This window comes from Diceros bicornis, chromosome 5 (genome assembly GCF_020826845.1).
Source record: "Diceros bicornis minor isolate mBicDic1 chromosome 5, mDicBic1.mat.cur, whole genome shotgun sequence".
NCBI classification, from domain to species: domain Eukaryota; kingdom Metazoa; phylum Chordata; class Mammalia; order Perissodactyla; family Rhinocerotidae; genus Diceros; species Diceros bicornis.
In genome coordinates, this window is record NC_080744.1 from 54,919,828 (window position 1) to 54,932,234 (window position 12,407).

The following is a 12,407-nucleotide window of genomic DNA, read 5'->3' on the forward strand; positions in this document are numbered from 1 at the left end:
AAGCAACAAAGTTGACTTAAGTCTGGAGGGCCCCTTGGAAACTTCTAGTTCCTTTGCAAGCAGAGATAATGGGCTACAGTCTGCCTCCCAGAGAATTGGTGCCTAGGGCTGCCAATAGCTGTCTGCAAGATCAGAAGAGAAGGAATGGGAGTTGTTTAAGGCAAGGGATGAGGCCACTGTACCTCAGAAAGGCTGTCCCCCATCATCCTCCATAGGGCAGTGTTTCTATGGGCCCCTTCTCACAAACAGGAAGCTTGCTGTATGTATGCCACCTCTGTTCTAACTACTTTGCAATCAATAACTTGTTTAATCTTCATCACAAGCCCGTCAGGTATGTACTGATATTATCCCCATTTTATAGATGGAGAACTGAGGCACAGAGTGGTTACATAATTCGCCCAGCTAGTAAGCAGTGAAAGCAGGATTTAAATGCAGGCAGCCTGGCTCCAGACTTTATGCTCATAACCACTATGCTCTGCATGCCAGCTGTACAGCAGCATAGCAGCTCTCTGCTCTGCTTTTCATGGTCAGCGCCAGAAGAGTAAACTGGTGAAGAACAAACTACAGTCTACCTGCAAGAAAATCATATGAACTATTTGTTTGTTTTTTAAAGCTTCAGTGCATGGTTGTGTATCCTAGTTGTTAGTTTAGCTCTCTATGTGAGCCACTGCCTCAGTATGACAACTGACAGACCAGTGGTGTGGTTCCACAACCAGGAAACGAATCTGGGCCATGGCAGTGAGAGTGCCAAATCTTAACCACTAGACCACCAGGGCTGGCTCTGAACTATTTGTTAAAGATCAGAATCTTAGACCAGATCAACTGATTTAGTAACTTGCATTTGTAACAAGTTCCCTAAATGGTTCTTAATCACATCAAAGTTTGAGAACTACCAGAATATATTTTCTGGACTAGGAGTCAGCAAATAATCTGGATTTGGGTCCCGACGCCACTGTTTATGAGCATTATAACTTCAGAGAAATCACCTGCGCTTTCTGTACCTAGGTTTCCTCATCCATAAAACAAGGATGAAAATATCTGCCCTACACACTGCAAAGAGTTGTTTGTAAGAATGAGATGAGATAGAGCACGTGAAAGAAATCGGAAACTTGAAAAGTGTTGCCAAATATGAGCTATTATTATTGGCCTCTCATTATTTCATGTATGTAAGACTTTTCTCCCTGCTAAAGCGATAATCTCTTTGAGGGGACAGGCACTGCAGTTGTTGTTCATTTCTGCCCCATAGTAATTTGTACCATGGCAAGCGGGTTGTAGCTACCCAATAAACACTGGCTTAGTTCAATACATTTTAAAAAATATGTAAGCAGGTCCACAGAATCAACATTATCTACTGTTTGCAATTTTAGTGACCAACCTTTGTACACTATGCCCCCAGAGTCCTTAGCATATCATTATGTACATTGTCACGTTTGATTCTCACAAGACTTGTGGTAAAGAGGGTAGTTAATGTGAAAGCTGTGTTTTACTGGAAGAGATGAAGCTCAGGTTAAGTGTTTTGCCTCAGGTCACCCAGTTAGTAATCAAATGACAACTTCCACAGTTTCCTGTGACACCGTCCAGAACATTCAAATGCTGTGCAGTTGGAACAACTCTACCAACAAAGATGGAAAGTGCCAAATTTTAGAAAAGAGAGAACTACTACCAATGAGGAATCGTTTCAGGAGAAAAAATGTTGACTTTTGTGGGGAAAAAAAAATGTCGTTTTATTTGCATATGGAACACCCTGATTTCTGACATGTAGGAAACTGCCCATTTGGCAAGAAGGGGGCACAAAGGGCAGAGAGATTATCTGGGAAGCTACAAAATTCTTCCCCTGCTGACTTATGAATTAGAATAGCATTCATTTTTCTCCCACTTGAAAAACAAGTACAACTCTGGAAAAACCAAGATTCTACAAACCCAAGCAGTCTGCTTTCAAAAATACTGTTACTTTTGCAGTTACACAGCTGCCAGGGAAGGAAAGAGGACATAGGACCATATCCTGGCTTCAGCGTCTTCCACTCTTGGGAGGCATTCCTTTGGGCTCAGTTAGACTCCTTTCACCATCAAATAGTTTGCCAAAGGTAATCATGAGTAAGTTTCATCTGCTGGACCTGGTCCAAATGCATTTAACATTCTAATACTCTTAAATTTTCTAGTAGTAAAGTATCTTCAGGTGATGCAATACATTGAGATTTATTTGAGAATGTTTATTGATAAGATGATGCTTATTTATTTTTCACTCTGTCCAATGGATTTAAGATATCCTTGTAAAATGTGTAGTTGAGGTTTGGCTTTGATACTGAGCAAATCACCGCCACCAGAGTGATCCTTTTAAAATGTAAGTTGGACCATGTCACTCCTTTACTCAAAACTTTCTAAAGGGTTTTTGTTGGAATTGAGAACCTGGTTGTAAAATTTATATGGAAATGTAAAAGACCTAGAATGGACAAGGTGATTTTAAGAAAAAATAACTGAGTTGGAAAACTTACGCTACCTGATTTCAAGACCTACCATTAAGCAACTTTAATTAAGACTTTGTGGTATTAGCATAAAGAGAGACATAGACCAGAAATAGACCCACACTATATGGTCAATTGATTCTCAACATATGTGCCCAGGTAATTCAATGGGTAAAGAATAGTCTTTTCTGGGGCTGGCCCCATGGCATAGTGGTTGGGTTTGGCATGCTCCACTTCGGTGGCCCGGGTTCACAGGTTTGGATCCTGGGCATGGACACACACCACTCATCAGCCATGCTGTGGCAGTGACCCACATACAAAACAGAGGAAGATTGGCACAGATGTTATCTCAGAGTGAATCTTACTCACCAAAAAAAAAAAAAAAATAGTCTTTCCCACAAATGATGCTAGAACAGATGAATACTTATATGAAAAAAAATCTCGATCTTTATCTTACCTCATTCACAAAACTTGACTCAAGTTGGATCATAGACTTAAATGTAAAGCCTAAAAGTATAAAACTTTTAGAAGAAAAAGTAGGAAAAAAATCTTTGTTACCATGGGTTAGACAAAGATTTCTTAAAGGGGACACAAGAACTCAAACCATAAAAGAAAAATTGATAAATTAGAATTAAGAAAAATGAAAAGACAAGACAAAACATATATCTGATAAAGGACTTGTATCAAACATACATAAAGAACTTTTACAACTCAATAATAAGAAGACTAAAAATGATGGGAAAAGATTTGAACAGACACTTCACCATAGAAGAGAGATGATGGCAAACAAGCACTTGAAAATATACGTGCTTAACAACTTTAATCATTAGAAAAATACATATTAAAAACCACCTATTAGAATGACTAAAATTTAATAACCAATAATACCAAGTGTTGATGAGGAATCAGGATGACTGGAACTCTCATACACTGTTAATGGGAATACAAAATGGACACTCACTTTGGAATATATTTTGGTAATTTCTTATAAAGTTGCAAATAAACAACATAAACACAACCCAGCAATTCCACTCCTAGAGATTTACCCAAGAGAAATAAACATTCTGCATAAAGTCTTATACATGAGAGTTTATAGCAGCTTTATTTATAATGGCCCCAAACTGCAAACAATCCAAATCTTCTTCAACTAGTAACTGGATAAACAAAACAGGTATGTCCATACAGTAGAATCCTCCTCAGCAATAAAAAAAATGAACTACTGACATATGCAACAACATGACTGAGTCTCAAAAGCATTGTTCTATGTAAAAGAAGCCAAATATAAAGGTAACATGCCATATAATTCCATTTATATGAATTTCTGGAAAAAGCAAAAATACAAGAACAGAAATCAGATCAGTGGGAGTAGGGACAGGGATTGACTCCAGAGGGGTATGAGGGAACTTTTTGGGGGTGATGGAGCCATTCTATATCTCGATTGTGGTAGTGTTTACTCAATTCCACACACATGTCAAGTCATCAAATTGTACACTTAAAATTGGTGAATTTTACTCTATGTAAATTATACCTCAGCAAAGCTGACACCTCCCCCCCCCCAAAAAATCCTTCCAAAGGCTCTCATTTCCCTCAGAGGAAATGGCTGTAAGCCAACAGGCCCTCCATGATCTGACCCACCATCCCCACTTCAGGTCCCCTCCCCTTCCAGTCTCTCTCTCTCTCTTTTTTTTTTTGGGTGAGGAAGATTGGCTCTGAGCTAACATCTGTTGCCAATCTTCCTCTTTTTGCTTGAGTAAGATTGTTGCTGAGCTAACATCCATGCCTAGCTTACTCTATTTTGTATGTGGGTTGCTGCCACAGCATGGCTTGATGAGCAGTGTAGGTCCACACCCAGGATCTGAACCCATGAACCCCGGGCCACCAAAGCTGAGTGTTCGAACTTAACCACTATGCCACCGGGCGGGCCCCATTCCAGTCTCTCTCTTGCTCTCTCTCCTCCACCCACAGTAGCCACAATAGCCTCCTGGCCACGAGGCCTTCTGTGGACATGCCAGGCACGTGCCCTCTCTAAGACATTGCACTAACTCCCTCCGCCTCCTTTAAATCTGTAGTTAAATGTCACTATCTCAAAGAGGCTTACTCTCTCAAAGAATATTCTTTGAAAGGGCCTCAGTTTCCTCATCTGTAAATGGAGGAAGCTGAATCAAAGGATCTCTTTGAGAGCTTTCTAGTCTAACATTCCACAGTGCTGACATTTGGATTTTAGGATGCTAAACTCCCCATAGATGATAATGGAATTATAGATGAAGGCATTAAATGATAAAAGGTAGGTGAGTAGAATGGAGTTCTGGGGTGTTCTCAGGGGGCAATCACTTCTAGCTGTCAGAATTGAAAGAGGCTTAATAGAAGAATCGACTCCTAAAGAACAGGTAGGATTTCTTTACATGAAAACAATTAGAAATATTGTTTTAGCTTCTCTTTAAAGGTCTGGCTTTTACTTAGTTTGTACCGTTTGAACATATTCTCCTGCTTTGAAAACATTCTAGAAAACTGTTGTCTTGACATGAGTACAGCCATGTTTGGCCACTCCATTGACCTACAGCCACCAGCACAAAAAGAAATATAAAAGCTGTTTTCTGCGTGGTGGGAACTGGCCCTTCTCCCACGGAGAGAGTTGCAAGTTTTAACATTTCAAGGCTCTTGGAGCGTCGTAGCACGGGATGGACTGGCCATCTGTGCCGTGCTAAGACGATAACCAAAGAGAACAATGCATGTACACAGTTACTGGGCTGGGACGTTAGCCAAGGGGCTCAATGCACGTACGCCACTGATAACCATTGGTGCATGGGAACACTAGATGCTTGCTCTGCAAACTCTGTAACTGCTTATATAAACTGCTGGAGACTAAGACCCGGTGAGACTTCCACCTGTGGAAGGGACGCCTTGCCCAGGACGTGTGATCCTTGCCCAGCCGTGTCGATTGATAGGACTCTCCCGGCAGTGGGGCGTGGATGTTGTGAGTAATTGATTTACTGTGAAGTAATTGATCTGATGTGTTCTCTTTTCGGTCAACCTGGTGTTTCTCTTTCCGGTTGATTTGTGTCATTTCCCTTCAGTCGATCTGGTGTTTCCCTTTCCTATCGATCTGATGTTTTTCCCTCTTATTATATGACCTATTCGGATCTGCTGCTATCTCAGCTGATGTGGATGTTTTCCCTTTCCAGTCGAGCTGGTGTTTTTTCCCTCTTATTATTTGACCTATTCGGATCTGTTTGTGGACTATTGCCTTTACTATCCTCTATATAATAAAATATACCTTCAGTCCATTGGTTTGGAGTAGAAAGTTTCTTTTACGTCTCCGATCGAATCCCCGAACCTCTCACAACAACTGTCATACCACCAAAGATTCAGAATCTCTCCTGCATTTTCTTACTTGCAGGCCTGCTGGAGTTACTGGCAATTAATCAGCTAAGGTGCACATTACATCAATGCTATGCCAGACATCAGGAAAAATTGACAAGATCTCTCCCTTGTTGTTGTAATATATCTGTTCACCTATCTTTTGTACTATATTTGATCTCCTGGAGGGCAGAGTTTGAGTCTTTCTCAGCTTTGGATCCACAACGATGGAGCATGGTAGGCTCAAAGAATGAAAGTTCCTCAGAATTTTGAGCATTCTGCTTGTATTAATGTGCACATCAGGGAAGAACAACCACCAAGGTCGTTAATCATGACTCTCTCTATTTAATCGTAAAAGCTAATTGTCTGTTAAGGTAAGGAAGCCTTATTTCCTTAATCAGAGGGGTTACAACCTGAACATGGTGGGGAAATTTGAGATGCTGATGTGAAAGACAAAATGAGTGAAGTTCAAACACAAGGCTGAAATCTCAAGGTCTTCTCATTTCCTCTTGTTTACTTGTGGTCTTTAATCAAGGTAGAATCTTCTACCTAGACAAGCTTTACAAGGGAAATACAGACAGAACGTTAGGCTCTGATTTGGATCACTTTTTCTATAACAGACATTTACTCTTGATATGGACTGAATGTGTCCCCCCCCCGCCCCCCCAAAATCATATATTGAAGCCCTAACCCCCAGTGTATCTATATTTGGAGATGGAACCTCTAAGGAAGTCATTAAGGTTCAATGAGGCCACACGAGTGGGGAGCTGATCCTATAGGATTAGTGTCGTTATAAGAAGAGACAACAGAGAGCTTGCTCTCTCTCTCTCTCCACACACGCCCTAAAGAAAGGCCAAGGGATCACACAGCAAGAAGGTGGTTGACTACAGGCCAGGGAGAGAGGTCTCACTAGAAACCAATTGGCTGGCCCCTTGATCATGGACCTCTGACTTCCAGCACTGTGAGAAAACAAATGTCTGTTGTTGAAGCCACCCTGTCTGTGACATATGTCACAGCAGCCCAAGCAGACTCAGATAGTTCTTTCTGCACTATAGTGCATTTGGTTAAAAACAGGCCTAATCTTAAATTCTCTGCTATATTGATTCAGAACCTCCTCTGTCCCAAGATATGAATTAGCCCAGGGCTTTCCAGAAATCTCTCATTCCGAAACTAAGCTGCTCTCTCCTAACATTTTCTCTACTACATTTCAACTAATACATGAGATTGAGAATTTCTCTTTTTGCTCTATATTTTTTAGTTGGCAGTTACTTCCATTTTCCATAGTCAACATAAATTTAGATTTAAAATCATATTTTCTGGTAATTTTGGATGACGGAAAATTTTAGAATAACCCAGGAACAAGTTCAAGTATGTGCATATAACTTTTGTGTATGTGTGTTTCTAAGAGGAGCTGGAACAAGCAAAAAGCATTCAAAAACCCATATTTCCAAACATTACTTAATACTCTCAGTCTTTGGGGATATTTATGGATTTTGTTATAGAAGACTTTTTGGCATTATAGAGAATGAATCCAAATTCCTCAGTTCATAGTACTGAGTACCACATGGCTCTCATCTCTGCATTCGTTCAAAATAGCTAAGTAAGTTGTGAGGCTAATGTCACCCATCTCCTCAACCCCAGGATGCCCAAAGCTTTTTGTGTGTGTGTGTGTGTGAGAAAGATGAGCCCTGAGCTAACATCTGTTGCCAGTCCTCCTCTTTTTGCTGAGGAAGATTGGCCCTGGGCTAACGCCTGTGTCCATCTTCCTCCATTTTATGTGGGACAACTGCCACAGCATGGCTTGATAAGCAGTGCATAGGTTTGTGCCCGGGATCCGAACCTGTGAATCCCTGGCCGCAGAAGCTGAGCGAGCAAACTTAACCAGTATGCCACTGGGCCAGCCCCTGCCCAAAGCATTTTTTTGGTTTTTTTTTTTTAATGTCTTAATAGTTTATAACATTGTGAAATCTTAGTTGTACATTATTGTTTGTCAGTCACCATATAAACACCTCCCTTCACCCCTTGTGCCCACCCCCAACCCCCTTGCCCCTGGTAACCACCAAACAGTTCTCTCTATGTGTTAGTTTATCTTCCACATATGAGTGAAATCACACAGTGTTTGTCTTTCTTTGGCTTATTTCACTTAACATAATACCCTCCAGGTCCATCCACGTTGTTGCAAATGCAACAATTTTGTATTTTTTTATGGCTGAGTAGTATTCTGTTGTATATATATACCACATCTTCTTTATCCAATCATCAGTCCAGGGATACTTGGGTTGCTTCCACTTCTTGGCTATAGTGAATAATGCTGCAATGAACATAAGGGTGCATAAGCCTCTTCGGGTTGTTGATTTCATGTTTGTTAAATAGATACCCAGTAGTGGGATAGCTGGATCATAAGGTGTTTCTATTTTTAATTTTTTGAGGAATCTCCATACTCTTTTCCATAGAGGCTGCACCAGTTTGCATTCCCACCAGCAGTGAATTAGGGTTCCCGTTTCTCTACAACCTCTCCAACATTTGTTGTTTTTTGTTTTGGTGATTATAGCCATTCTAACGGGTATAAGGTAATATCTTAGCGTGGTTTTGGTTTGCATTTCCCTGATGATTAGTGATGTTGAACATCATTTTATATGCCTATTTGGCCATCTTATATCTTTCTTGGGATAGTATCTGTTCATATCCTCTGCCTATTTTTTGATCGGGTTGTTTTTCTGTTGTTCAGTTGTGTGGGTTCTTTATATATTATGGAGATTAACTGCTTGTCAGATATATGATTTGCAAATATTTTCTCCCAGCTGGTAGGTTGCCTTTCCATTTTGATCTTGGTTTCATTTGCTGTGTAGAAGCTCTTTAATCTGGGCCGGCCCCGTGGCTTGGCGGTTAAGTGCGTGCGCTCCACTGCTGGCGGCCTGGGTTCGGATCCCGGGTGTGCACCAACGCACCACTTCTCCGGCCATGCTGGGGCCATGTCCCACACGCAGCAACTGGAAGGATGTGCAGCTATGACATACAACTGTCTACTGGGGCTTTGGGGGAATAAATAAATAAAAAAAATTAAAAATAAATTAAAAATAAAAAAAAAGAAGCTCTTTAATCTGATGAAATACCACTTGTTTATTTTTTCTTTGTTTCCCTTGTCCAAGTAGACATGGAATTCAAAAAGATCCCTTTACAACTGACGTCAAATAGTGTACTGCCTATATTTTCTTCCAGGAGTTTTATGGTTTCATGTCTCACCTTCAGGTCTTTGATCCATTTTGAGTTAATTTTTGTGTATGGCGAAAAAGATGGTCTACTTTCATTCTTTTGCGTGTGGCTATCCAGTTTTCCCAGCACCATTTATTGAAGAGACTTTCCTCTCTCCACTGTATGTTCTTAGCTCCTTTGTCAAAGATTAGCTGTCCATAGATATGTGGTTTTACTTCTGGGCTTTCCATTCTTTTCCATTGATCCGTGTGTCTGTTTTTGTACAAGTACCATACTGTTTTGATTACTATCACCTTGTAGTACATTTTTTTAAGACTTTTTTTTTTAGGAAGATCAGCCCTGAGCTAACATCCATGCCAATCCTCCTCTTTTTGCTGAGGAAGTTTGGCCCTGAGCTAACATCTATTGCCAATCCTCCTCCTTTTTTTTCCCTTTTTCTCCCCAAAGCCCCAGTAGATAGTTGTATGTCATAGTTGCACATCCTTCTTAGTTGCTGTATGTGGGACGCGGCCTCAGCATAGCCGGAGAAGCGGTGCATTGGTGCGTGTCTGGGATCCAAACCTGGGCCACCAGTAGTGGAGCGCGCGCACTTAACCGCTAAGCATTGGGGCCAGCTCCACCTTGTAGTATATTTTGAAGTCAGGGATTCCAAAGCATTTTTGCTCTAGACCTTTGCTTTGGATCACAACGCAAGTTCCATTTCAAGCCCCAGTGCTCTGAATTAGGAGCTGGAAATGCTCTCCTTAGTCTAGTCCAAAGGCTGATTTTTTCAGTTATTATGACAAGGTTCTGCACTATGTTTCTCTCTTACTTTGGAAGCCAAGGCAATATAATATGGTGGAAAGATATGGGTTTTGGAATGAGACTTAGATTCTCAACTTTGTGGCTTACTTTTCTTTCTAGAGTCAGCTTTCTTACTTGCAAAATGGAGATCCTAACGCCTAGGTTTGCTGTGCTGTCAGCAATGACAACACTAAGACATGTCCCTGGACATTTTTGGGTCGTGCCTCGGTCAGAGTTCGATCAGAAAAGCGGAACTACTATAAGAGATATAGGATAAAGCATTCATTATAGGGATTAGATCTTATGCAATTGTAGGAGCAAGTGGAGTCTATGCAAGGCAGTGGCGTCTATGTCTGGTGTTGGGTCTGAATTTGGCATGCTCAGCTGGGTTGGTAATTGGGAAAGAGGACTTGACAATGAAGTGGAGAGAACAAGGACAAACAATAACACAGGAAGACATACTGGAACCTGCCTCTGTCCCTCCAGGCCTCCATCCTCCATGATGTGGATGACCTGCTGGAAAGGGTTGTTTTGCCACAAACCTGCATACATACCTTGTCCAAGACTTGGAAAAGCTGAGGGAGGAAACCCGGTGGGAGCCAAAGGTGCTGTGGGCTCAGGTACAACCCACGCCCACAAGACGAGCTAGCAGATCAGTGACAACATACCAAGTTGCTGCAGTGCCTGGCACCCTAAACCAACCTTCAAAGCCTAAACGTTGATACTACTTCATTTCTGCCTTCCAAATCTCATGCAAATTTCTTTTATGGCTAATGGTAACCTGGAACCCTATAGGGAAAGGAATCCTGGAAAAAATAGTTCCAATTTAGCTAAGTTTACGCCGTGCAAAGTCGTTATAGTAAGGATTTCCATAATTCTTTAGAGAAGCAGAAATGGATGTATTACAAGAAGCCCTATGGTTAGATCTGTGTATTTTGGGGAGAGAGAGGGAGACAATGAGGAACATGAATATCCTTGCGTCTATTAGGATGTAAATAGTACATAGCTCATTCCAAGCAGCATCCTGGTCATCTTCCTAATGCCCCCGAGATATTGTTAGAAAATAAAAAATTGAACTTGCAGGAACCAATTGATATTCTTTCCGGACAAACCAGCTAACTAAAGAACCTTTCAGAGAAGTCCCTGAACCAAACCTATTCCTGTCTGAATGTAGCATGAATTATACTACACAAGCTGAGTTTCACGCAGTGAAAACTGTGGGCTATAGAGCAAACTGTCAACAGTTTATGTTGACAGTTATGCCTGTTCAACAAATGTTAGTTGAATCACAGGAAAAAGGAAAAAGGGTTAATGCTTCTTTCTAGTTATTAACACATAACCATATTCAAACCCTGAATTTGTTAATTAATACAACTTATACTTATTTGGGGTTTTTTTCTTGACGGAAAAATGCTCAGTGTAAAATATGCAATGCCTAACTTATTCCATCACATGATAATCAGTTATGGAAGATATTTCTGGAAATCAAATAGCCTTATTTACGTGGGAAGACGTACATAAAGACAAACTAATAAAAATGTATTTATAAATCTACTAGTACGCCATCTCCACTGGGCTGTCAATATGTTTTATAATGTCACTTTCAAAACTTTTAAACACATTTAAATTTATTTAATTTTGTGAAGGAGCAATACATTTAAAAATTAGGTTAAAATAAATAAAAGTATACAGTAAAACTTCCCCCCACGCCACCCTCCATCAGCTCAGTTTCTTCCTGCCCCTCCCAAATAGATAACCATTGTTATTAGTTTCTTATATATTCTTCCAGACACTCTTATGTGTATACAAGCAAGTACAAAAATACCCGCCTCACTCTCAACCTTTTTACACAAATGGTAGAAGAGTCTACACACAGTTATCTTCCATTTTCCTTTTTTTTTTTTTTTTTGGCTTATTACATCTTGGAATTCTTCCCATATCAGGACATAAGAATTTCCCCATCCTTTCCTTTAGCTGATTAGTATTCCATTGCATGTACATAGAATAATCTACACTTCCAAATTTTATCTTCTATTTTCAACTCTCTGGAGCTTGATCTTGGCTTCTCCCTCCATACCCTCTGGAAATAACTGCCATTCAGCAACTGGAAATTCTTCCTCTGTTCAAAGAGAAGCAACGCAAATGATGCCGACCCCAGGATGTGAGCAGTTCTGCTATTTTCTCCATCACAGAGCCAATAGACACATATGCTCTTGTCAGCAAGATGTCCCCTTTCCTCTGAGCCAGGCTCTGGATGTCAGTGAGCACGACCAATGCGCCACGCTTCTCCCACAGCGCTTGAGCTTTACGCCTGTGTGACACCGTGCCCAGCTGCACACTGGCAAGCCACTGTCACCGGCACCTGCACCCCGTTTGCCCAGGAGCCTCTGGCTGGGCCCGGCCAAGCAGCTCCTCTTCCAAGGTGAAGCTCCCTTCATGGTCCTAATGCAGTCCTAAATCCATATTCTTGTCTTAGTTCTTCCTAATGACATCCATTGATGTTGAAAAACCCTCAGCCCAAGAAAAAGACCAACGGGACTGCGGGCACATGGAGCTGCCACACAGGCAGGTTTTTATGCCATGGCCACTGGG